The sequence below is a fragment of the Lynx canadensis genome, chromosome C1, assembly GCF_007474595.2.
Source record: "Lynx canadensis isolate LIC74 chromosome C1, mLynCan4.pri.v2, whole genome shotgun sequence".
Lineage (NCBI taxonomy): Eukaryota > Metazoa > Chordata > Mammalia > Carnivora > Felidae > Lynx > Lynx canadensis.
The window spans coordinates 161,195,482-161,221,114 of record NC_044310.1 but is presented as its reverse complement, the minus strand read 5'-3'; the positions used below and the strand labels follow the sequence as shown (position 1 = coordinate 161,221,114).

The window sequence follows — 25,633 nt, the reverse complement described above, 5'->3', positions numbered from 1 at the left end:
TGCTCAACAAGTATGGGATGCTGATAGAACTCTGTCTTAGCAGTTGTCTTGAAAGTTTAAGGATTTAAAAAAAGTTTGTTTTAATGTTTATTTTATTTGTGAGAGAGACACAACACACACATGCACACGCGCGTGCGCACACACACACAAACACACACGCAGAGTGTGAGTGGGGGAGGGGCAGAGAAAGAGGGAAACAGAATCTGAAGCAGGCTCTAGGCTCTGAGCTGTCAGCACAGAGCCCGACGTGGAGCTCGAACCCATGAACCGTGAGATCATGACCTGAGCCTAAGTTGGACGCCTAACCGACTGAGCCACCCAGGTGCCCAAGTTTAAGAATTTCTATTGAAACTTCCTAAAAATGTAAAAAGGAAATGGGGTTGAAGTGGCAATACCATATTTATTTACAGAAAGCCCTCTTCCTAAGAGTTGAATGGGTGTTTTCTGCATCACGTCTTCTGAGAGACTCAAGACTGAACTTCTATTGCCTGAGTGAAGAATCATGATAAAATTAAGGGAGGATTTCTTAACTATTACTGAAATAGATTCAAGTTATAGCCATTTATATTATCTAATCGTTCAAATGTATTATCGCTCTTTGCTATATGCAGCAAGGTGCTGTAAAGGATGTAAGGGTGGATTCCTGACCTTCAGCAGTGATTTGATAGGGAAGCCATACTTTACATTTGAAATGTATTAAATATTAGCAAACTGTACTGCAGAGTGACATCATAAAAAATAAATTTTATTTATTAAACTTAATTTTAATGAAAAAACAGAGCTACTTCTGCTAATGTCTGTAGAAGAACATTTTCTAAATTAACTAAATCACATGGAGTTACCAGTTTTATGGAGATAAAATATTGCTAATCAGGAATTATAATACAGCTAGATATAAAATCACTTAAGTACAAAAACATTTAATATTTTTAAATGAAAAGCATGTGATTGGCAGTAAGTAAATAGGAGATTTATAATTCCCCATGCCAGAAAGGGTATCATCAAGAATGTAAGCAATTAATTGGGGCACCTGGGTGGCTCAGTCGATCTGGCTTCAGCTTAGGTCATGATCTCATGGTCTGTGAGTTCAAGCCCCACATCGGGCTCTGTGCTGACAGCTCAGAGCCTGGAGCCTCCTTCGGATTCTGTGTCTCCCTCTCTCTCTCTGCTCCTTCCCTGCTCACAGTCTCACTCTCTCGAAAAACAAACATTAAAAAAATAAAAAAGAATGTAAGCAATTAAGGAAAAATGGACAAGGGTTGGTTAGAAAGAGGACTCCCCTTTGGGAATCTGCACAATGTAAGTTGGTGTTATTTGTTATAAATTTCTGTCATAGGATAAGAATTGAGATTTCATTAAAATCAGAACTAGGCACAAAAGAGAAATTTAAGGGCTGCCATGAGGTCAATATGGAATCAAGAGAAGGGAAAATTATTATCAACTGGTTGAGACATTTAACAAGGTTTCTTTGACAATGTTTTTCTTTCAGTGATACAGGTGCTGAAGGGGGCTATCAAAACATTTTTCTCACACTGAGTGCCTACTGTGTGCAGAGGTTCTGTGTTCATCAAACAACCTGCTTCTCATAGTTTAGTTTTCCAAATAGAAGGAAAATTCATTAATTGGGCAAGATAATTATTCATCTATATGGCAATCCTATTTCTTATTAAGAAACAATAAACAAGGGGCGCCTGGGTGGCTCAGTCAGTTAAGTGTCCAACTTCAGCTCACGTCATGATCTCATGGTTTGTGAGTTCAAGCCCTGAGTCGGGCTCTGTGTGGACAGCTCAGAGCTTGGAGCCTGCTTCGGATTCTGTGTCTCCCTCTCTCTCTGCCCCTCCCCCTGCTCACACTCTGTTTCTCTCTCTCTCTCTCTCTCTCAAAAATAAATAAACATTTTAAAAAAGAAAGAAACAATAAATGAACTTTGTTATTAAACAGAGTTCATGTGAAGTTTGGAAAACATAAGCCCCTTTATGTTTTTTTTTTTTAAGTTTATTTATTTATTTTGAGAGAGAGAGCACGTGCACAGGGGAGGGGTAGAGATCGAGGGAGAGAGGGAGGGTGAGAGGGAAGGAGAGAGAGGAAGAGAGAGGAAGAGAGAGGGAAAGAATCCTAAGCAGGCTCTGTGCTCAGCACAAAGAACCATGTGGGGCCTGACCTCACAGAACTGTGAGATCAAGACCTGAGCTGAAACCAAGAGTCAGACACTCAACCAACTGAACCACCCAGGTACCCCTAAGCCCCCACTATTTTTAAGGCAGATCAACTCTTTCCAAGTGAAGCATTAGAATTCAATGTGAGTAAAGCATTAACGTTTGGACTAGTATTTGTCAAAATAGGGGAGTGTTTATCCTTTGGTATGTTTTGGTATATTCTTGGCTATCTAAGTTCTGTGACCATCAAAAATGTTTATACCTGGCTAGATCAGTGGGTAGAGCATGTGACTCTTGATCTTGGGGTTGTAAGTAGAGCCCCACATTGAGTGTAGAGCTTACTTAAAAAAATAAAATCTTTACAAAAATGTTTGTATTAAGAAAGAATAAATACAAGAATATTCTAAGGGGTGCCTGGCTGGCTCAGTCATTAAAGCATTTGATTACTGATCTCAAGATCTCTTGATCTCAGGGTCATGAGTTCAAGCTCTATGTTGGGTGCAGAGCCTACTTAAAAAAAAAAAGTATATTCTAAATCCATGGATGATCATTTTATAATTCAGCACTACATGGCATTTTCAATATTCCAGCTAATTTTCAAGTTTACATTTAAGATATTGCCAAGTGATGCCTTGGAGAAATAGAATTTATCAAGTGCTGGTAAGATATGTTAATGTTCAACTAACGACCATCTTGTGTGCCACTATCATGTTCATTTAAATTTTTTTTAGTTAAGAAAAACTAAATTCTTGTGGTATAATTAGTAAGTAAAAGACATTTTCACATTATAAGACTTAGGTTCTAATTTAATAAACTAAGAATTTGATTTAACATCATGAAAACAACATACTACTTTAGAGTGCTATACTAGTTCTATGATAATGAATTTATTTATAATCAACACAGACTACATAAATAAGTGGTATTTACAATAAAGGAAGGTCAAGTAATATGAAGTTACCAATTCAAGCAAGTTCCAACAGAAATAACTGTGGGATTAGCCAAATAAAACCTGTGCTGTAGCAGTCAGTATCTGATATCAAGTGGATGTATTCTGTGGATTTGTCTTTACAAGAACCTGCTTGCCAACCATTCATTGGTGAAACTGTTGTAGTAACAAAAAAACTTCTCCTTAAATTGTTGTTTTCCAGATTTATATTCTGGAATACTCTAGCAAATAGACTGCCCATCAAAATAATGGATTAGTGGTCTAAAACAAGCTCACTGTTATAAAGGAAACATAATAACGATGGCTAAAATAATGTTCCATTGTGCCAAAAAATTTATCTTTTTATACTATCAACATCAGCAAAACCCATTTATTTTCAGTAAATGTAATTGATGAAAATTGTTCACTTTAGCTATACTGATTTTATAGTTTTATTTTAACTTAACTGGAAAATTGGTTTGATTTTATAAGAGCTGTAAGTATAAGGAGTTCTGGGGTGTCTGGCTGGCTCAGTCAGTAGAGCATGTGACTCTTGACATTGGGGTTTTGAGTCTGAGTCCCATGTTGGGAATAGAGATTACTTAAAAATAAAAACTTTTTTTTTTTTAAAAAGCACAAGTAGTTCATGGGGCGCCTGGGTGGTGCAGTCGGTTAAGCGTCTGACTTCAGCCAGGTCACGATCTCGCGGTCCGTGAGTTCGAGCCCTGCATCAGGCTCTGGGCTGATGGCTCGGAGCCTGGAGCCTGTTTCCGATTCTGTGTCTCCCTCTCTCTCTGCCCCTCCCCCGTTCATGCTCTGTCTCTCTCTGTCCCAAAAATAAATAAAAAACGTTGAAAAAAAATTTTTTTTAAAAATAAAAAAAAAAAGCACAAGTAGTTCTTAGTGTTATTTTATGTATATTTTTTTAAATTTTTTTAATGTTTATTTATTTTTGAGAGAGAGAAAGTGTATGAACAGGAAAGGGGCAGAGAGAGAGGGAGACACAAAACTCAAAGCAGGCTTCAGGCTCTGAGCTGTCAGCACAGAGCCTGATGTGGGGCTTGAACTCATGATCTGTGAGATCATGACCTGAGCTGAAGTCAGACGTTCAACCGACTGAGCCACCCAGGCACCCCTATTCTGTGTATACTTAAGTTACCCTGAAATAATAATTTTAATCAACGTTGGAAATACAGATGACCTAATATTTCTACGTACAGAATCTATGTATTTCTCAGTTTGCAGAATGCCATTCTAGGAACTCAAATATGTGTATGCCAAAGCTCACTGCAGCATTACTCACAATAATCAAAAGGTAGAAGCAACCCAAATACAATCAACTGATGAATAAATAAAACATGATTTATAAATAGAATGGAATATTAATTTAACCATAAAAAGGGATTAAGTTCTGATGTATGTTACAACACAGATGAACCTTGAACACATCCTGCTAAGTGAATCTGCCAGACATAAAACAACAAATATAGCATGATCCTGCTTTTATGACCTATCTTGAATTGGAAAATTCAGAGATAAGGAAAGAAGGTTAGAGGTTACACTAATGCTGTTTAATGTGTAGAGTTTCTGCTCGGAGTTAAGAAAAGATTTGGAAACAGACAGTAGTGATGTTTGTACGACACTGTGAATGTAACTAATGCCACTGAACTGTACACTTAAATATGGCTAAAATGGCAAATTTCATGCTATGTATATTTTACCACAATAAAAAAAAAAGTTTAAAAAAATTCTATTCTAGACTTCCGCGGAGATGATGATCTTCTATTTATATGCATATATGTACCCCCATACACGTACACACACAGAGTAATCATCTCAAAGTTACACAGCTCAAGGTCTAGATATCCTTAGGTAAAGAAGCAGTTTTCCAGATTAGGATTTAAGGAAGTAAGGAAACTCTGTGACAGACAATTTTACCTCTGGCTCAAAGACACTCCATAAAACAAAGAGTCCCAATCTGATACAGAAGTGAGGTAGCCACAGTCTGTCCATAAAAACGTCTTTATGGGAGTACAAAAATGTCCGAACCCATCTGCGCTTACAGTAAGCTACGTGACTGTTCCTACTGTTTCCAGCTGGCTGATTTCTTCCTCTACCTCCCCCCTTTCCTCCTTTGCCCCTTCCCTACTTCTTCTTCCTTTATGGGAAGGGTTACAGAGGAGTTGTAGTTTGTTAACAGAGTTGGGGAGGAGGTATTCTGTTAGTTTTAATTTAACTGGCCTTTCTATATCTTTATATGGGGAGATGAGTCAGCCATTAGCTCAGTCTGCCATGGTTTTGGAAGTTGACTAACACACAGGGTCCAAATGGCTGATTCAGAGAGATTAAGAGAAGTAAAGTATCATAATTTAAATTAAATTTAGCTAAATATCATAATTTAAATACATTTAAGGGAATTTAAGTTTTAATTTTCTTCCTGTAAAGTACTTTTAACAGTCTTAAAAGAACATTTTAAATTAATAGCTTCATTTTCAGAGCAATCCCTTTCCCTTGATTCAAAACGTATTTTTATTTTGCCAAAATTGCCTTCTTGAAAAAAATTGAGTTATGATTGACATATAACATTAGTTTCAGATATAAAACATGAAGATTCAATATTTATATGCACTGCAAACTAGTCACAGTAAGTCTAACTAACATCCATCACCAGCACAGTGACAAGTTCTTTTTTCTTGTGATAAGAACTCTTAAGACCTACTCCATTAGCAACTTTCAAATATACAACACAGTATTATTAACTGCAGTCACCATGCTGTATATTATATCCCCATGGCTTATAACTAAAAGTTTTTCAACCTAATCCCAAATTTAAATATGTTTAATATTTGAGAGCTGTCATAAAACCCTTAAAGATTCTGTTTTTAAAGCCTGTTTTACATTTTTTACATTCCACTGATACAGGTCTCTATGTATTTATGTGACATGTTATTAATAAAAGTGAGTTCACTTCCTTTTTGAAAGAAAGTAAAGATACTGACACCACTCTATTGATCTATACAAACAACACTCTCTAATGAAAGAAATAGTTGATGAAGACCCACATCAGTAGGCTGGCAGGCTCCATTTACACCTTAGGAACAGGTTTTTCTCCCTGGCTATCAACAGCTATGACCCCCCATGTAACAGCAGGACTGTGTCACACAGGGTCCCTCTCTCTACCTGTGATGTGACACTGACAACAAAGACAGTAGGTATAAAAAAGTCCAAGGTATATGTCTACTGTCCGTGTCAACTGCTCCTTCTTGCCCTCTGGTGCATGTGACATTTAAAACATTCCAGGGACCTGATCTCGGAGGTCCTCACCAATTCCAAGATTCCAGAGAATCCATCAAAGTATGATAGTAAAAAAAAAAGCAAAGTAGCTCATTCAATCATTCAAAGGAAGCAGTGTCCTTCACACTGTGTATTCAAAGTCAAAGGCTTTCGGAGGTGGGGCCAACAAGGTGGAACAGCATGGAAGTTTTCTGCTTCTCTCATCCTTGAAATGCAGCTAGATCAGTACCAAACCATCTTGCACACCTAGAAAATTGATCTGAGGATTAACACGACAATCTGCATAACTTGAGTCACAGAACTCAGCAGGAACATGGCACGGAGAGATGAACTGGGGAAGAGAGAAGCTTCAGAGGGCAGGGAGCTATCTTTGCTTGCAGAGAGAGGATGGAGACAGAGGGAGAATATGGGAAAAGCATTCCTCCTAAAAGCAGCTGGAGAGAAACAGTGGAAACACCCATAAGGGACTGAACAAGAAAGGGAGAAAGGAGAAAGGGCAGGGTTTAAATACCATTAGGATTCTATAAACAAGGGAGTGCAGAGTCTGAAACTCTGCAGCTGGATACCCGGCAGAGCTCTGATGGGAAGGGTGAATCCTCAGGAGCAGACAGTGAGGTCCAAGGGGTCCTCGGGCCACACAGGGAGAGATGGTTACCCTGGGAAGTCATTTGGTAGAGGCTGTGTGGCTTTCCTACAGGCAGAGGTCCCAGAAGACCCCAAAGAACAAACACGTTTTCTGGTGTTGGAATAAGGACATTAGGGAGCAGTGAAGCCTGGTGCCAGATGTGTGTAGTGATTTACCACAATCCCTGAAACGCTGCTGCTACACGATCCCACAAACTTTCTGGGGCAGGCTGGCAGTCTCTGGACATCTGCAGCAGTGCAGTCACACAAATGTTCATGGGGGTGGGCTGGCACCAGCCATTGCTCTGCAAGACCCTCTCAAAGGGTGAGAGCAGGTCAGGGCCCTCAGAAGTGAGGGGTTTGGAAACACAGCCCCATCTGAGATAAAACTCAGGAGGGAGGTACTGCCTGGCAGGCTGACAGCTTGGTTGCAGACAGCATATAAGTGGGGAGTGGATGAAAGCTGGAGACAGAGGAGGGGTGCTTGATTGCTGGTTGGTGAGAGCACAGAGTTCTTTTTTTTTTTTAATTTTTAAATGTTTATTTATTTTTGAGAGAGAGACAGAGTGTGAGTGGTGGAGAGGCAGAGAGAGAGAGAGGGAGACACAGAATCAGAAGCTTGCTCCAGGCTCCGAGCTGTCAGCACAGAGCCCAGTGTGGGGCTTGAACTCACAAACTGTGAAATCATGACCTGAGCTGAATTCAGATGCTTAACCTACCAAGCCACCCAGGTGCCCCGAGAGCACAGAGTTCTGATGCTAGAGACCAGGTAGCTGGGTGACACCATTTTCACCTCTCCCAAACATGTGCATACAGGCATACATGTACCACAACATCCACCCCAGTGAGCTAAGCAGCGCCATCTAATGGAGAACGGAGCTGTTACACCAAGCCCCATCCAACTGTGCTCTAGAGGAACACTACATGTCTCTCTGCTTACTTAGTTTACAGACTATAAAGTGCTTCATAGTTTAACTTCTAGGGGAAACTGGATGTAATTTCATGTGTATTTCATTCTGTTCACTGGTCCATCTATTCATTTTTTTTTCTTTTTGTTTATTTTTGAATACCAAAAGAGAAAAAAAAGTATTTTTATTTCTGTTCTTCTAAAAAAGATTGTTTTTTTCTACTATATTTTTTATTTTTTGTAAATTTTTAATTCTATTCTACTTTAATCATTTCATTTTAGTCTATTTTATTGTATTCATTTTTTCTTAATTTTCAAACATTTTCCTTTCCTTTTCTTTCCCTTTTTTTCTCTACCAAGCTTCTTTCAACAGCCAGACCAAAACACACCTAGAATCTAGCATCTTTTATTTGATTTTTTTGTGTTGGTTTTAATTTTTTAATTTTCTTCCCCCAAAATGATGAAATGAATGAATTCACCCCAAAAGAAAGAACAGGAAGAAATGACAGCCAGTGATACAAGCAAGATGTCTGAACCAGAATTTAGAATTACGATAATAAGAATACTAGCTGGGGTTGAAAATAGATTAGAATCCCTTTCTGCAGAAATAAAAGAAGTAAAAGCTAGTCAGGATGAAATAAAAAATGCTATAACTGAGCTGCAATCTAGAATGGATGCCACGGCGGCAAGGACAGATGAAGCAGAGCAGCGAATCAGCGATATAGAGAACAAACTTATGGAGAACAATGAAGCAGGAAAAAAGAGGGAGATTAAAGCAAAAGAGCACGATGTAAGAATTAGAGCACTCAGTGACTCATTAAAAAGGAATAACATCCAAATGAGAGGAGTCCCAGAAGATGAAGAGAGAGAAAAAGGGGTAAAAGGTTTATGTGAGCAATTCATAGCAGAAAACTTACCTAACCTGGAGAAAGGCACAGACATCAAAATCCAGGAAGCACAGAGAACTCCCATTAGATTCAACAAAAACCGACCATCAACAAGGCATATCATAGTCAAATTCACAAAATACTCAAGCAAGGAAAGAATCATGAAAGCAGCAAGAGAAAAAAAGTCCTTAACTTACAAGGGAAGACAGATCAGGTTCACAGCAGACCTATCCACAGAAACTTGGCAGGCCAGAAAGGAGTGACAGGATATATTCAACATGCTGAATCAGAAAAATATGCAGCTGAGAATTCTTTATTCAGTAAGGCTGTTATTCAAAATAGAAGGAAAGATACAGAGTTTCCCAGACAAACAAAAACTAAAGGAGTTCATGACCACTAAACCACCCCTGCAAGAAATTTTAAGGGGTACTCTCTGAGGGGAGAAAAGATGAAAGAAAGAAAAAAAAAGATTAAAGCAACAAAGACTAAGAAGGACCAGAGACCATCACCAGAAACTCCAACTCTACAGGCCACACAATGGCAATAAGTTCATATCTTTCAGTACTCACTCTAAATGTCCATGTACTAAACACTCCAATCAAAAGATATATGGTAACAGAATGGTGTTTACAAGAGACTCATTTTAGACCTAAAGACACCTTCAGATTGAAAGTAGGGGATGAAGAACAACCTATCATGCTGATCGCCACCAAAAGAAAGCCAGAGTAGCCATACTTATATCAGAAAATCTAGATTTTAAAATAAAGATGTAGGGGCTCCTGGGTGGCTCAGTCAGTTGAGCATCCAACTTCGGCTCAGGTCATGATCTCACAGCTTGTGAGCTTGAGCCCCGCGTCGGGCTCTGTGCTGACAGCTCAGAGCCTAGAGCCTGCTTCTGCTTCTGTGTCTCCCTCTCTCTCTGCCACAACCCACTCGCATTCTGTCTCTGTCTCTCTCAAAAAAAAATAAACATTAAAAAAAATCTAAAAAAATAAAGATGTAACAAGAGATGAAGAAGGGCATTATATCATAATTAAGGGGTCTATCCACCAAGAATATTTAACAACTATAAACATTAATGCTCCAAACGTGAAAGCACCTAAATACATAAATCAATTAATCACAAACATACAGAAACTCATTGATAAAAATACTGTAATAGTGGAGACTTCAACACTCCATTTACAGCAATAGATCATCTAAACAGAAAATCAACACGGAAATAATGGCTTTGAATGACACACTGGACCAAATGGAATTAACAGATATATTCCGAACATTTCAGCCTAAAGCAGCAGAATACACATTCTTCTGGAGTGCACATGCAACATTCTGCAGAATAGATCACATACGGAGACATAAATCAGCCCTCAATAAGTACAAAAAGATTGAGATCATACTGTGCATATTTTCAAGCCACCACACTATGAAATTCAAAATTAATCACAAGAAAAAATTTGGAAAGATAACAAATATTTGGAGACAAAAGAACATCCTACTAAAGAATGAATGGGCTAACCAAGAAGTTAAAGAGGAAATTAAAAAGTACATGGAAGCCAATGAAAATGACAACACCACAGCGCAAAACCTCTGGAACGCAGCAAAAGTACTATATACTCCCCATAAGAGGGAAGTATATAGTAATCCAGGCCTTCTTAAAGAAGGAAGAAAGGTCAGAGCACCTGGGTGGCTCAGTCAGTTGAGCATCCAACTTTGGTTCAGGTCATGATCTTGTGGTTTGTGGGTTCAAGCCCAGCATTGGGCTCTGTGCTGACAGCTCAGAGCCTGGAACCTGGTTCAGATTCCGTGTCTCCTTCTCTCTCTGCCCCTCCCCAACTTGTGCTTTGTCTCTCTCTCTAAAATAAAAAAAAAAAAATATTTTAAAAAATTTAAAAAAAAAAAGAAGGAAGAAAGGTCTCAGATATACAACCTAACCTTATACCTTAAAGAGCTGGAAAAAGAACAGCAAATAAAACCCCAAAGAGAAGATGGGAAATAATAAAGATTAGAGCAGAAATCAATGCTATAGAAATCAAAGTCAAAAGACTTTCTCCAAAGACTGCTTTGTCTCCAGAGTACCAATATGATCCAGGATCAGTATATTCCCTCAAAGTTCAAGAAGATAGGAAATGATCCCACGCTTTTTAAAAACAGAAATTGTTGGGGTGCCTGGGTGGCTCAGTCGGTTGAGCGTCCGACTTTGGCTCAGGTCATGATCTCACAGTTCGTGAGTTTGAGCCCCGCGTCGGGTTCTGTGCTGACAGCTCAGAGCCTGGAGCCTGCTTCCGATTCTGTGTCTCCCTCTCTCTATGCCCCTCCCCCACTCATGCTCTGTCTCTCTCTGTCTCAGAAATAAACATAAAAAAATTTTTTTTAATAAATAAAAACAGAAATTGTATATATATGAGAGACTGAGAAGAAATGAAATATTGATTATGGTTATATCTAGGTAGCAAAAAGACTCATAAATAATTTTAACTTTTTAGGTATTTGCAAAATTTTTACAATGAGCTCATATAATTTTTTAATCACAAAAAAGCAATATATGCGTGTAATATATATGACCAGAAAATATAAATATAAAATAAAAATATTTATTTGCATGGAAATTTTTATTTTCTCTAGGACTGGATCAGGAAGAAGTAAAACTCTTTCCCTACTTTCCTAGAACTACCCTAGACATATAAAAACTAGGTAGTTAGCCTGTAAGCTGTGAGTGTCTCCTGACATGGGTCTGGAACAAGTCAGTGTTCACTTTTTTTTAAATTTTTTAAAAATGTTTATTTATTTTTGAAAGACAAAATGCAAGTGGGGGAGGGGCAGAGAGAGAGGGGCACACAGAATCCGAAGCAGGCTCCAGGCTCTGAGCTCTTCAGCCCAGAGCCCGATACAGGGCTTGAACCCTGAGATCATGACCTGAGCTGAAGTCAGATGCTTAAATGACTGAGCCACCCAGGTGCCCCTTTAATTTATTTTTTAATGTTTATTTATTTTTGAGAGAGAGAAAGAGAACATGAGCAGAATCCAAAGCAGGCTCTAGGCTCCGAGCTGTCAGCACAGAGCCTGACGCAGGGCTTGAGCTCGAATTCACGAACTGTGAGGTCATGACCTGAGCCGAAGTCAGACGCTTAACCCACTGAGCCACCCAGGCGCCCCTCACCTAGGGTATTCTTGAAAAAGGCCACAGATTCAGAGAGGCCATGAGACCACAGATGTGAGTACTGAAAACCTAAATCTAGATTGATTTCAACCTACTCAGTATCTGCACTTTTATTAAATGATCTCCTCGCACAGTTTACATCTGCTTCTGTGGCCCCTTAGGGAAGCCTTTCCTACATTGCTCATCCTCTACCATGTCTGGCATAACACCATATGAGAAAGGTCGAATACTTTATATATATAAGCAGCATTCAATCTTACCTGAAGAACATACAGTATCTGACGATAATGATACTTAGTGTGTTGAAATGACTGCCGTGGAGAGTCTGCATTAGTAAATGTTTACTCTGAGCCGCAACGTGGAAGAGTAAGATGCCAGAGGGTGCAGATCTGCTTCAGGATGCACTCTGTTTTCTCACATGTACAAGGGCTATTACTAAGGCTACTATTTCATAGGAATGACAGTCAATCAGTTACAGAACCACAGCAAAAGCCCCATCTGAAATTTATGCTCACTAGTTCATTGTTGATTTAAACTTTCAAAATGAAGGCTTGTACTTAGCCTCTTGCAGGTTCTGCAGTCCAGTGCAATCCCATGAACACACTTCCTTGAGAGTCCTTTCCTACTTTGTTATTCCCTATGCATACCCTTGCTTTGACATTGCGCTTTTTCAGAATGAGAATGTAAAGACTTGCTGAGTCTTAAATCTTCCATTTCTCGTATTCTAACCAATACATTTACCATATACAGTTGACCAGTTTTAAACTGTACGGGTCCACTTATAGGTAGATTTTTTTTTTATATATATAAATACAGTCCAGTACTCTGAATGTATTTTGTCTTCTTTATGATTTTTTTAATAACATTTTCTTTTCTCTAGCTTACTTTATTGTAAGAATATGATATATAATACATATACAAAATATGTGTAAGTCAACTGTTTACATTATTGGTAAGATTTCCAGAGAACAGCAGGCTTTTAGTAGGTAAGTTTTGGGGGAGCCAAAAGCTATACACTGATTTCTGACTGTGCTTGGGGAGGAAGGTGATTGGCATCTCTAACCCCCAAATGTTCAAGGATCGACTCTATTTCCAAAATCACCTCTGAAAGTAAGCCAGCCTTTTGTCAAGTCCACACATTTTCCGTACCTACTATTCTCCCTGAACACTGTGGTATAGACGCTCCCTGCTATAGACTGAATGTTTGTATTCCCCAGAAATTCATATGCTGAAGTCTAATCCCAGTGTCATGGTATTTGAAGGTGGGGCCTCTGGGAGATGATTAGGTTATAAGGGTAGAGCCCTCATGAAAGGGACTGTGCCCTTATAAAAGAGAACCCAGAGAGTGCCCTCTCCCTTTCCACCATGTGAGAACACAGCAAGATGGCCATCTATAAACCAGGAAGCAGGTACTCACCAGAAGTCAAATCTGCTAATACATCTTGATTTCAGACTTCCTAGACTCCAGAACTATGAGAAATCAATGCTTGCTATTTATAAGTCACCCTGTCTTTAGTGATCCGTTAAAGCAGCCAGCTTGGGCCAGTGTCATAAAAGTCCACAGCAATTCAGCCAGGTCTCTTAATGAACAGGATGGATTTGACTCGGCCACCAGTCAGTACAGCATAATTCTTTTCTTTAGCATTGCAGGGCCCATAACCATTGTACTTATTAGCAGCAGAAGGTAAGGGACAAAGTAACATTTTGAGTTAAAATGTCCTAAAACAGTATTTACAAGTCTATAAGGTCAAAACACCCAGCTCTTACAGGCAAGACACAGGTAGAAAGAACTTCCCTTCTACTTCAGGCTCTGATTATAAAGATAATGGAGGCAGAGCGCTCAATCTCAGTAATCAAAGGATTTCCATGCATCAGAACACAAAAACTAGGGTCAAAAACAAGAAAATGCTGTTTAATTAATTGCATTTTTTCCCCAAGAGTATCATGGCTAGGCGCATTTTCCTAAAAGAAAAGATTGATTTCTTTTATGTTTGGCAAGATGGAAAACCAGCCCCTCTGCTCCTAAAAATGCTATGCCACAAGAACAACTTACAAAGTAGGCTCAGATGATTTTCAATCCCATACTTCATCGCCAGAGTGTCACCCACAGGTCAAGCTCTCTGACTCACTTTAGGCTTAATGAGTCCCATTCAATAACACAGTCACGTGACAAGCAGCAACCCTCACAGTTCTGTGGGTTCTCGTTCAAACGCTGCCCATTAGGTATTCAGGGAAATAAAAAAGGATAAATGAATTCAGGTTCCATAATATCATACAGCCTATATTTCTAATGATGTTGACATCAGAAAGACTTCTCTCTGGAAGGAACATGGGTAGAAACACTAAGAAGAAAAAATAAGCGAATCATTCTACCCACTGGCCATGGCCCCAAGATGGAGCCATGTGGGATTTATTACAAACATCACCAGTGCTGGGAAGCCGGTGGTTTTCCCAGTAGGTTGCAGCAGCCTCCACGTGCAACCATTCAAGACAGCAGCCTGGGCTCCTATCCAGGGATCAGGCGGCTCTCTAGTTAAGGACACATTCCCAACTAAGGGCAGGCTAACCTGGCAGGATGGAAAGGCAGCTAAAACTGAATGAGACAAATAATGAAGATTCAAGAGCAGGGATTTAAGAGATCTTCCCAAATCATAAAACGGCTAAGAGATTTTACATTCTTCATGCTCACAAGAGAATGTCACTGTGATGGCATGAAAAAGTCCAATACACTGTAAGCAATCTGCATTCGGTTTGGGTGACAAAACTACTTACAAGCACCCTGCTTTCCACAAAACACCCCGTGTAACTCGGTCACAGAGACCACTTGGTGCTAAAATTACATAGAACCTCCTCCCGCCCATCCTGCCTCCAAAGAAAGCCCTTGAATAAGCCTTGAAGTATGAACTAATGAAGGATTAGGCTTTTAAAAGACTGAGTAGCAATATAATTTAATGAAACACGGGACAGGTGAGTGGAATTTAAATTCTAATTCCAAAATGGATGGCCCTAAAGCTGCCTTGGTCACCATGGGCCTTGTTCTCTTCCTAGAAAATGACTTTGCTCAACAAAATTATCTTTCAAATTCCTTTATGCTTTAAATTTCTATCCATTTCTATAAAAAAAAAAACCTGATGTATTATTAATAGTGCTTTATACAGAGTGGGTACTCAATAAATATTTGATAAACTGAATTAACCACAGCATATTAGGACATCCTCTAGAGACCAACAGGCTTCAGTATGAATAGTGGCTCTGCCACTTATAAACGAGGAAGTTATTTAACCCGTCTGGGCCTCAGTCTCCTCATTTGTAAGATGGGGACAGTAATCCTATCTCAGTGCACAGCAAATGCCAGGTGTTCAACCAATGCTAATTCCTTTCTCTGACATCCCCTTTCTTGATAATCAATTCATCCTCAGACTCAAGTCAACCTTCTGAGCAAATTCAAATCTCTTCCAGCAGTGATCCTCCTGTCATATTCTGCTTGTTTTAATTAGCTTCACTTATTTTATTATATGTGATTTTCCATGTTTAGGTAAGAATATTTCCATGTTTTTACCTAAATACAGTACTTTAACATTTTCAAAACGCTTTTCTTATTTGACCCTCACAAATAAGTTTGCTATTTTATTGTGTTTAAGAGTGAAGAAAACTGGGTCTTTGATTTGTGTAAGCTCACTTCAGGAGCCGGGTCAAAGCCTAATAAAATTTGAATCTAGATATCTTACACCTCTATATATTTTTTATATTTTTAATTAATATATTTTATATATTTTTATGTATTTCCTCCCTCTCTCCAAAAAAAAAATGCAGTCCAATAAAAATAGGAGTCCTTTCACCTAAATATTTTTTTTTAAGTTTACTTATCTATTTATCTAAGTAATCTCTATACCCAACATATGGCTCCAACTCACAACCCCAAGATCAAGAGTTGCATGCTCTTCCAAATGAGCCAGCCAGGTGTCCCCATCTAAACATCTTTTATTGTAAGCTGCCCTTTCTCAAAGACATTCCAATTTGCAGACACAAATAAGCTCCACAATAAGAGCTACCATTTATTGAGTGCCTACTATGAGCCAGGCCAAGCATGTCACGTTGACTGAACCTTCAAATCCTCACAGCACATCATGAGCCTCGGGCCTACTACTATTGCCCTTACACAGGGGAAGAAATCTAGGCACAAGGAAATTTTAAAATTTGCCCAAGGGCACAATAAATGGCAAAGCCAGGTTTTTTAACACAGGTAGTTTGACATCAAAGCCCTACTTACAATCACTAAACCATCCCATTTTGCTTTATAAACCTTATTTGAATACAGAATGGAATGTTAGTTTATAGAACATCCAAAAACGACAACAGGCCTAGACAATTTCAAAGCTCTCTTTAGTTACAGAGGTGTGAGAAACAATTCTTCACTGACTCCCTCTTAGGGCCTCTGCCCCCACTACAAATTTCCATGCCTTCCTGACACTTGACCATGCAGTAACACGTCAAAAACCAAGATCCAATTCTCCACAGGCACTAGCCCGTCAGGCCAGCTAGCAACAACCAAATTTATAGCTAATAAAACCAGTTAATTGCACAGCATGAAGTACCCTCTCTCTATGCAAAAATTACATGGTTAGAAATTTTGAGCGACTCTCACAATCTGATTAGTTAAGTGCTTTATAATATTACTCTACAGTGCAACAGAGTTTGATTATTTACATCCCATAAGAGAAATGTTTGCCACATTTATTATGGAAATCTGCAAAATCATTTAGAAGAATTCAGACAAATTTAATTTTAAAATAGTCTGAAAAGTCCTTTAATACCTTAGACTCCACTTAGACGGTATCTTGAATACCTGGATTCTTCAGCTAAATTAATGATTTCACTATTTCTGGGTTCTGTCAGCACACTCAAAACAACTTAATGACAAAGGCATGTATGTGACACCTGCCAGATGATTTTTTTAAAATATCAAACCCTAACAAATATAGAGTAAAAATAATCTGGATTCAGACTCTGAAGAATGGAAGGGATCTGCAGTGTTCCAGTCTTTTCTTTCACTGTACCCAACTACAAGCCCCACCTTGAAGCAATTCCACTATTAAAGGCAAAAGATCATTCTCCTCTCAAGGTCTGATGAAAAGAGCCTCCCGTTCCTAATAACCATCACCACCAACCACGATAACCTTTCTTTTTACTAATCTTCTTGCTGAAATCTAAGTGATTTGTGCTCAGTAGAGGCGGTGAAAGATAACATCCGAAGGCTAATCTTTTACATTATCGTTTCCCCTAAGCCTAACAATTCTAATTCTTACCAATTTTCTTGACGTGTCTTATTTTCCAGTCTTTTGGTTATTTACCTATATCTATGCAAAGACAGTCATGCTGAAAACACAGATAATTGGCATTGGGCAGAGCCACCCAACTGAACATACTCACTTTTTACCCTGATGTTGGGGTATAGTGTCAACTTGTTTATTGTGGCTCTCCCCAAAACTGTCTTTATATTCTCCTCCCGTTTGAAAGAAAATATTTGATGTTATTATTTAATCCAATCATGCAAAGTTATAATTCAAGCAAAATAGGCTTAATAAAAGAAATATTTCTAATTTTCCTGAACTGACTTGTTTTTATCCCACTGCTCCTGTGATTTTGTAACAACCTGTCATGTTACGTTTTTCAAGCTGACTGCTGGGAAAGCTTATATCCAAATTTGCTGCCCACATCTAACAATACAGAGAACCTCATGGGGGTGTTTTTGTGTTAGCTTCCTTTCCACTTCAATTTTGTTTCTCACCATATTTGTTCTCTCCCTCATTTTAATATTTTTAAATTTTTTAATCTTATAATTTGTATCTTTATTTTTTTAAGACCTTATTTTTAAGTAATCTCTACACCCACTTTGGGGCCCGAACCCACAGCCCCAAGATCAGGAGGGACACACTCCACTGACTGAGCCACCAGGTGCCCCACAATTTGTATCTTTATTAGTTGCTTTAAATAATTTTGGCAAGAAAGCCATGTAATAATATTCAGTAGTGCATCTCAAATTAGAGTCCTTAAGATTCCAGATCTACAGATAGATCCTTGGTGGCCCATGAAATCAAATTCAAAGAAACACTGGTCTAATTGAAGGGCAAACTCTTGTTGACCGATCTACATATAGAAATAACTGTTTCTTTGACTTTCTCTTCTCTAGGAGACTTCAACAGCATTCTACTTTAGCAACCTATGACCATCCCTTAGACTTTTTCATTACCCACCCATCTCAAACTTAGAAACCCCTTTCTGACCTCAACATCTTATCCTGATTCCCAATATCTGCCTTTTCGTTGACCCATTGAGGTCTCTTATTCCTTAATTCCTTTTCGTTTTCCTTTCTAACCAACTGAGGTCTCCTGAAAGAAACAGAGATCCAAAATAACAGTAGTTTAAACAAGATAGTTTATATTGTCTCAAAATAAGAAGGCCGCAGGAAGCTCAATATGGTTGCTGCACAACTATACTCTTCTACCATCATCAGCACTGGCTTGCATCCTCAAGGTCACCTAATAGTTACAATATAAAACTCCTGGGGTTCCAAGCCATTGCATTCACGTTCCAGGAAGCAGGAGGGAGGGAAGCGCGTAACAGTTTCCTCCTACATCAGCGTCCTTTAAAGAGCTTTCTCAGAAATCTCATCTTACTTTCAGGAAACATGGAGAATATAGTTTTATGCTGCAGGAGCACATCTAACAATACATGAATCCTAAGGAAGACAAGGAGAATATATATTGGGTAAACAACTAATAGTCAATGCCGTATGTACCATGCTATTTGTGATCAAGATTCTGTCTAATAAAAGGATCTTCAGGATACTACACACAACTTTACACTCCTTGGTCAAATACTTCCCACACTCTATAGAGCTCTAATTCTCATCCTACCCATTTCTAAGTATGGAGAAATCCAATAATTACCTTTCTATACTTCTCAGTGCTTTTAGACAAGCTCTTATGACAGAAATGTCCTGAGAGAATTAACATGGTGTATTTACAGTCTGTACACTTACTGAAAGCTAAAAGATGACAGCAATGATTTTGAGTATCTTCAACTGACTCCCCTTTTCATCCTCCATTCATCCAACACATATTGTCTATGTGCCAGGTACAATTTCTTGGTGCTGAGAATAGTGATGAACAAGATAGCAAAACCCTTGCCTTCATGGAGTTTACAGTCTACTGGGGGAAGATAGACAATGTCGATATCGAGAAATAAATAAGTTTCCTGAGCCAAGTCTAACATCCTTTAGCTGTTCTAACCCTTGTCATCCTCAGATTACTAGGAATACTCTTACACTGGGGAAACAGGCAGAGCTGTCTTCTGCTTTCCTACATTACACTTACTGTCTTCCTTTCTGTCTCAGAGAAAAAGATACCCTTCCTTTCCCCTAGACCTTACCCTGACACCTGTGTTCTTTATGTCTCCCTTTCTTCCCTCAGGATATTCTGCACCATCAATTATGTCCTTTCTGGAATCTTTCATCTCTTTCTAAGTGATCATCTAGGTTTTAAAAAATGCTTGAGTTTCACCTCTCCAAGAAACAATTTTCCTTGACTCTCATCTTCTCAAACTACATTCCTAAACATCAAAACTTCTTGAAATAATACTTCACCCTAAATTCTCTTTCTTCACTTTCTATTCACCCCTTAAATCCCATTATATTTGGCTGGATTTTTATTCTATTGTTAAAATTTCCCTAATATCTGAATTCTGATCTTTTCTTTTAAATATCCTACACAGTTTCTATTCTGAGTTTTCAAGTTCAACATAACCATGCTTCCCCTTAACATTCTGATATTATCTTTAGTTTCTATACTTGTGCTATATCCGGGTATGAATGAAAACAAGGATGGGATAGGCATTGTAAGTCAAATGAAAATAAATAAACCACTACTGTCAAGGGCTTACACAACATCAAAGGGAAAATAAAAGTGTATAATAACAAGATGCAACACAACCACCAGAAGAATAAAGTGCAATGGAGGATCCATGGGGACACTTGGTGAAGGTGAGGGGTACTGGAAAGCTTCAACTAGACCATGAATAATGGTTTAGATTTGGATTAATAGCTAGGAAAGGCTTGTCCTTCCAAGCAGAAGACATAGCAAGAGATTTGGTGGAGAGGCAGCATGGGGCAGCAAGTCTGAGGAACAGCAGTAGCAACCTCTGTTTGGTTGGGAATGTGCAAGATACGCAGGAGAAGAGAAGTAGGTAATGGAATTGCTAACACACAGCAACAGGACAATATGCCAAGCTGATTTTCAGGTAGCATTTCACTAGAAGCAACTCCTATAAAGTAAAAACAAAAACAAAACAAAACAGAACAAAAACATATTAGTTACCTCAAAGAGACCTTTCAGAATCAGTGAGGTGTACAGAGGTGAAAGAGTTATTCATTTCCTACCATGTGGAACTTAAAGGTCACCTGTTCCAACTGTTCTCTTCATAAAGTTATCCCTTGAGGTATATTCCAAGAAATAGTCACCCTACCTGTGATTGATCGCTCCCAATGACAGGTTAACACCAGGTGATGCTTTGTTAGGAATTGAGAAATGATTGATCTAAATGGGTGACACTGGTGACAGGCCGAGTGACCCTAAAATGAAAGATCATTCCAGGTCAGGAAGACAGGAAATAACTTCATTGAAAGTATTAAGATATTTTATAGAGTACTGTGTGTGCATGTGCCCATGCACATGTGTGTATTTGGTGACAGTGAGACATGGTCAGCCATAATGGCCCAGAAAACAGATAATAAGGGAGGGAGGGAGAAGAGATGTAGGGAAGGGGTTAAGGAATAATAACTTCCCCAGTGAGAAGGGTCCTCCTGTTGAAGGGTAGATAAATCAGATTATCAGCAGAATGTAGTAGTATTAGAATATATTCAATTCCCATTACTAACTCCTCCTGCTCTAAATCCATACTCACAAAGCAAGGTCTTTGTGAGTTTGTTTCCCACATAACTCACCTACAAATAGAAAAGTTTTTAAATCAGCAAGTTGATTTTATTCTTCAGTCACAGTCAAATACGTGAGAGTGATTTAGTGTCCTGAGTCCACTACACTCTGAACTCTTAAGATGAAATTTCTGAACACATAAAACAAAAGCTACCTTAGTAGGGGTCTATTTGGGCAGCTGTGCCCAGGAGGTACCTTCACTATATCCTTGGGAGCCGTAAGATCTCCTCTAGCAGGAAACTACTTTTCATGATCGCCCATTCTAATCATTTCAAATTACTAGAGCTGACTTATGTAACTTCCTGTGTTCCTGAACTGAACTGGCTTGCTATATCCATTGCAGCTCAGATTTTTATCTCCTTTCCAAACACCACTTCACTCCAAATTCTGATTTTTCTCTTTGCTTAAAGAATCAGTTGTTGTCCTTAATCTGGCTGGGACTCTACTTAATACCTTAATACTTCTGAGAAGAAAGGAAGAAAAAGAGTTCCACTAAAAGCATTTGATAAATGGTACTTAAGGACACTGTAAATGGATCCATTCTTCCATGCCAGTTGACAGCGTTGTGTAACGGATCAGGGACAGGCCTCAGTTTATATTTTGAGTTCTCTAGGTGGAACTTTTCTCATGTAAAAGACTTCATCACGAAAAGTCCCAGAGAAAATAATTCAAGATTTTCTTTATGATACTATTTATCAACTACTTATGATTCTCAAGAAACAAGAGTTGTTTTGCATGTAAATAAATATAAACTTGGAGGTGACTGATGCCAATTCCAACCTGCATCAGAGCAACATTTCTGGCAGCCCGAGGCATTTAGCAAAACACAGAAAGTCGTAGCTAAACATGGCTGAGATGTTAATAGTGGGCCCAGAGATAAAGAAGAAAATATTTTAGAACAGCAGCATGTTTTTCATAAGACAGAAGACTGTGAACTATAAAGCATGAGTGTGTAGACCCTGATAAGGGCCTCCAGGAAGCTACACAAACATCTTTAAGGCTGAGAGAAAGGGATTTCATACAGATGAACCACATCACATAAGTACTATCACCATTATAATTCTTCTCTAGTCAACGAATGCAAAAACTATGGAGTTCCAGAAGCTGTAAGCTGAATACACCCTTAATCATACATTACTCTACTGAATACTTATGGAAAGCTTCCTGTGTATCAACACCGTCTCATCACATTAGATCCACTGACTCATTTAATCCATGAAGTAAGTACTATTGCTATCTCCAGTTTATCTCTAAGAAACCAAAGAAGAGAGAGTTGGGGTAACCTGCCCACGGGCACATAGCTAAGAAGCAGTTAAGCCAAGATTCAAACCGGGCAGTCTGGCTGGAAAGTCTATGATTTCATCCATGATGCAATACTGCCTCTCTTACAAATGAATATTAATTCTCAAAATCACATAGATGTACACGCCTCTACATGTATACAGATGAACATGCACACACATTTCTAGATAGTACATGTGGATAAATAAACTCACCTATGACTACACTTGTGCCTCTGACTTTGTACACAGTAAATACTCTAACATATTTATTTGACCTGAGTATGGAGAGAACTCTAGAATCAAATCATGAGATCGGCATTTTAGTCTTGGTTCTGACACCTGATAGCTGTGCAAGTAGGGGTCTCAGTTTACCTACTGATAAAATGTCAAAATGTGGAGGTAAAAAGCACAGAAATGAATGATCTAAAGTCCCTTCACCTCTAACATTCTGACTTAAATCTGATTTCATTGGTATGGGGTAGGGCCCAGGCATAGGTGCTTCTTAGAAGCTGAGGTAAGTCTAACAGGCAGCCAGGATTTAGACCCTCTGACCTAGAGGGTGGTTCTGGGGCAAGCTGAATGGTAGCCTGGTTACTCTGGAGTCAGAAAACTCTGGGACTGAATACCAGTTCTATCATGTATGAGCATGTATTTATACATACATGTATCATGTATGTGCAGCCCTTCAAGTCTCTCCATGTCCCTGAGCTTGGTCTTCAGCTGTAAAATTAAAATGAAGCCACTTAAAATGGCTGTGAGGACCCAAGTTACATGGAAAGTACAAGCTAGGCACATGGTTTTCCTCAATAAATGTTAGCCGCTAGGAATTGTACCTAGAGTGAGCAAAAAAAAAAAAATTTTTTTTAAGGATACACAGAACTGAACTCAGATATACAGAACACCAGCTGGAACTATGAACTGCTGGAAAATAGATCCAAAGACTGACAACAACGGCACAGTGAAACTCATAAAAGAAAGAGGCCAAAACACAGGTCCGGGCAAGACACTGAGCACGAACCAGAGAGTCCAGTGAATACAGCACAGGAAAAGAGTTAAGGCACATGTCATCCTGCATCCTCAAGTCATACTACACCTGGTAGAAGAACCTCTGTTTCAAAGACCAAAATATAGAAAGACGACCAAAGGTGTTAGAGCTTCAAGACAAATCTCTTACAGTCCCCTATTATTTTAAAAAAAAAAATTTTTTTAACGTTTATTTTTGAGACAGAGAGAGACAGAGCATGAACGGGGGAGCGTCAGAGAGAGGGAGACACAGAATCTGAAACAGGCTCCAGGCTCTGAGCTGTCAGCACAGAGCCTGACGCGGGGCTCGAACTCACGGACCGTGAGATCATGACCTGAGCCGAAGTCGGCCGCCTAACTGACTGAGCCACCCAGGCGCCCCAGTCCCCTACTATTTTAAAAAATAAAGTGCCGAGCTGAAAGAAACGGAACATCACTTCTCTTTGCCACTCCCAGGGTTAAGGAATGAGGCTTAGACGGCATCACTAGCCTCACTATCGCTCCACCTACAGAATGAACCTGAATCTGAATCTGATGGGGCAGTGCTTGTGTTTCTATTTTCTGCCCCTCCTCGGGTTTCTGTGTCAGAGGTCACAGAAGACCACACGATACCATCATTCTTTTCCCAAACACCTGTCACCCTTCATCACAGTGAGGTTTCTATTGTATTGGTTTAATAATGAACCCCAAAATATGTACTACATTCTCCATTCAAACATGGAAGGGCCCCTGGCTCGAAGTCAAAGGCAGACATATTTTTGAGTTATTTCTCCAGTAGTGAACAGATCGTAATGATCTATTAGTTGTAAAATGAGGATATCATCTGCGGGGAGGATGACATGGGAAGCAGTATATTCTTACTGAGGCAGCAATGAATACAGGCACTGAGCTGGGGATATAAGCCAGGGGTTCCAGGGCCCGGTTTCCCCACTTCCCCATGTCAAGCACATCAAGTTACCTAGCCTTTCAAACAGCAGAAATCTGTGGAATAGGGGTTGATGAAAACTTAAAAAAATTTTTTTTTTTTTTAATAAGCTTTGGATTCTGGAGTGATTTTTAGATTCAGAGAAAAGCTGTGTTTTAGATTGGGTTCCGATTAAGAGAAAAAGAGACTCCATGGATAGTCCTCCCTCACTTAACACCTTCTGTTACTAGTAATAGTACATTACCACTAACTAAGCAGACTTTGTCTGGACTTCATCAGGTTCTCCATCAATGTCCTCCATGTGTTCTGGGATCCAGTCCAGGGTGCCACCTCACATTCAGTTGTTATGTCTCCCCACTCTCTTCTGGCCGCACATCACAGGGTTTCAATAAGAATCAAATACATGTGAAAACCCTTTGTAAAATGAAGAGGAGCATTAGAATATAATTTACTACTGTTACACATTAAATGAATCCATGCATGTAAAGCACCAAGAAAACTGCCTGGAATGTATTGATCTCCAAATCTTGGTTATGAGCATTATCATGATGGACATTTAGACCTATCCATCTACACTGTGATCAATTCCACATCTTCAACAGGTGCTTAGGGTTCACAATTCCTCGACCGTTTCAGATTTTATTTTCTAGGAAGTCAGCTTTATAGAGTTAGCCCTTGACCAAATCTTCAAAAACCTCTCGCTCTAACCAACTGAGTTAGCACAAGCAGCTCAATCTAGAAGAGCGGGACAGGCAAGAAGAGACAGAGTGAATGCAGAGGCATGGGCGGAACCTCAGAAGTCACTTGGGCTTCGTTTCATCATCAAACATCAGTCATGCACCCCAGAGAAACACAACCAAAGAAGCTATGAAATTCAAGAGGGGACATTTCACCATTCCATAGAAACCAGCAAGGTTACAAATGCTTACTCATTTCCTGTTCAACAGTCTACACACAGCTTCCAAACACCATTAGGAAGTAAGAGATGATGACCCGTGGTGAACGGGAGGCAGGGAAGTGATACTTTCCTTCATCCTCAGCACACCGAACTTGTTAAACTTGCCCGGGAGAAAGCTCCTCATACAACTCATCCTACTGATACCAGGAAATTGTGAATAAATTCCAAGTTGTTTTAGAAAAATAAAAGGAAGGAAAAGCTCTAGAGCAGAGCAGAGCTGGTATGGAAGGAGACTAAACATCTTGCCTCTCACTGCATACCATTTTACCAAGAAGTGTTCAGAAGCTTCTATGACCCAACATACAGGGAGAATACTGGGTTGTTTTTTAGTGCAGAGGCCAGCACGTTCACTTAACAGTATGCATGTCAAACCCATTAAATATAATGTAACGTTAGCAAACAAACACTCCAATGTGTGGATGGAGGGGAGGGGAGAGAGAGAAAAAAGGGAGAAAGGCTGAGATAGGTATGGTGGACAAATAGCTGAGTGGAGGTGTA

General features: G+C 39.2%; 1 protein-coding gene across 4 annotated transcripts in view; it reads right to left on the bottom strand.

Moving 5' to 3' along the window:
- Positions 1-25,633, bottom strand: part of MAP3K20 (mitogen-activated protein kinase kinase kinase 20) — a 184,497-nt gene that overhangs the window by 95,213 nt on the left and 63,651 nt on the right. The window lies entirely within an intron of this gene.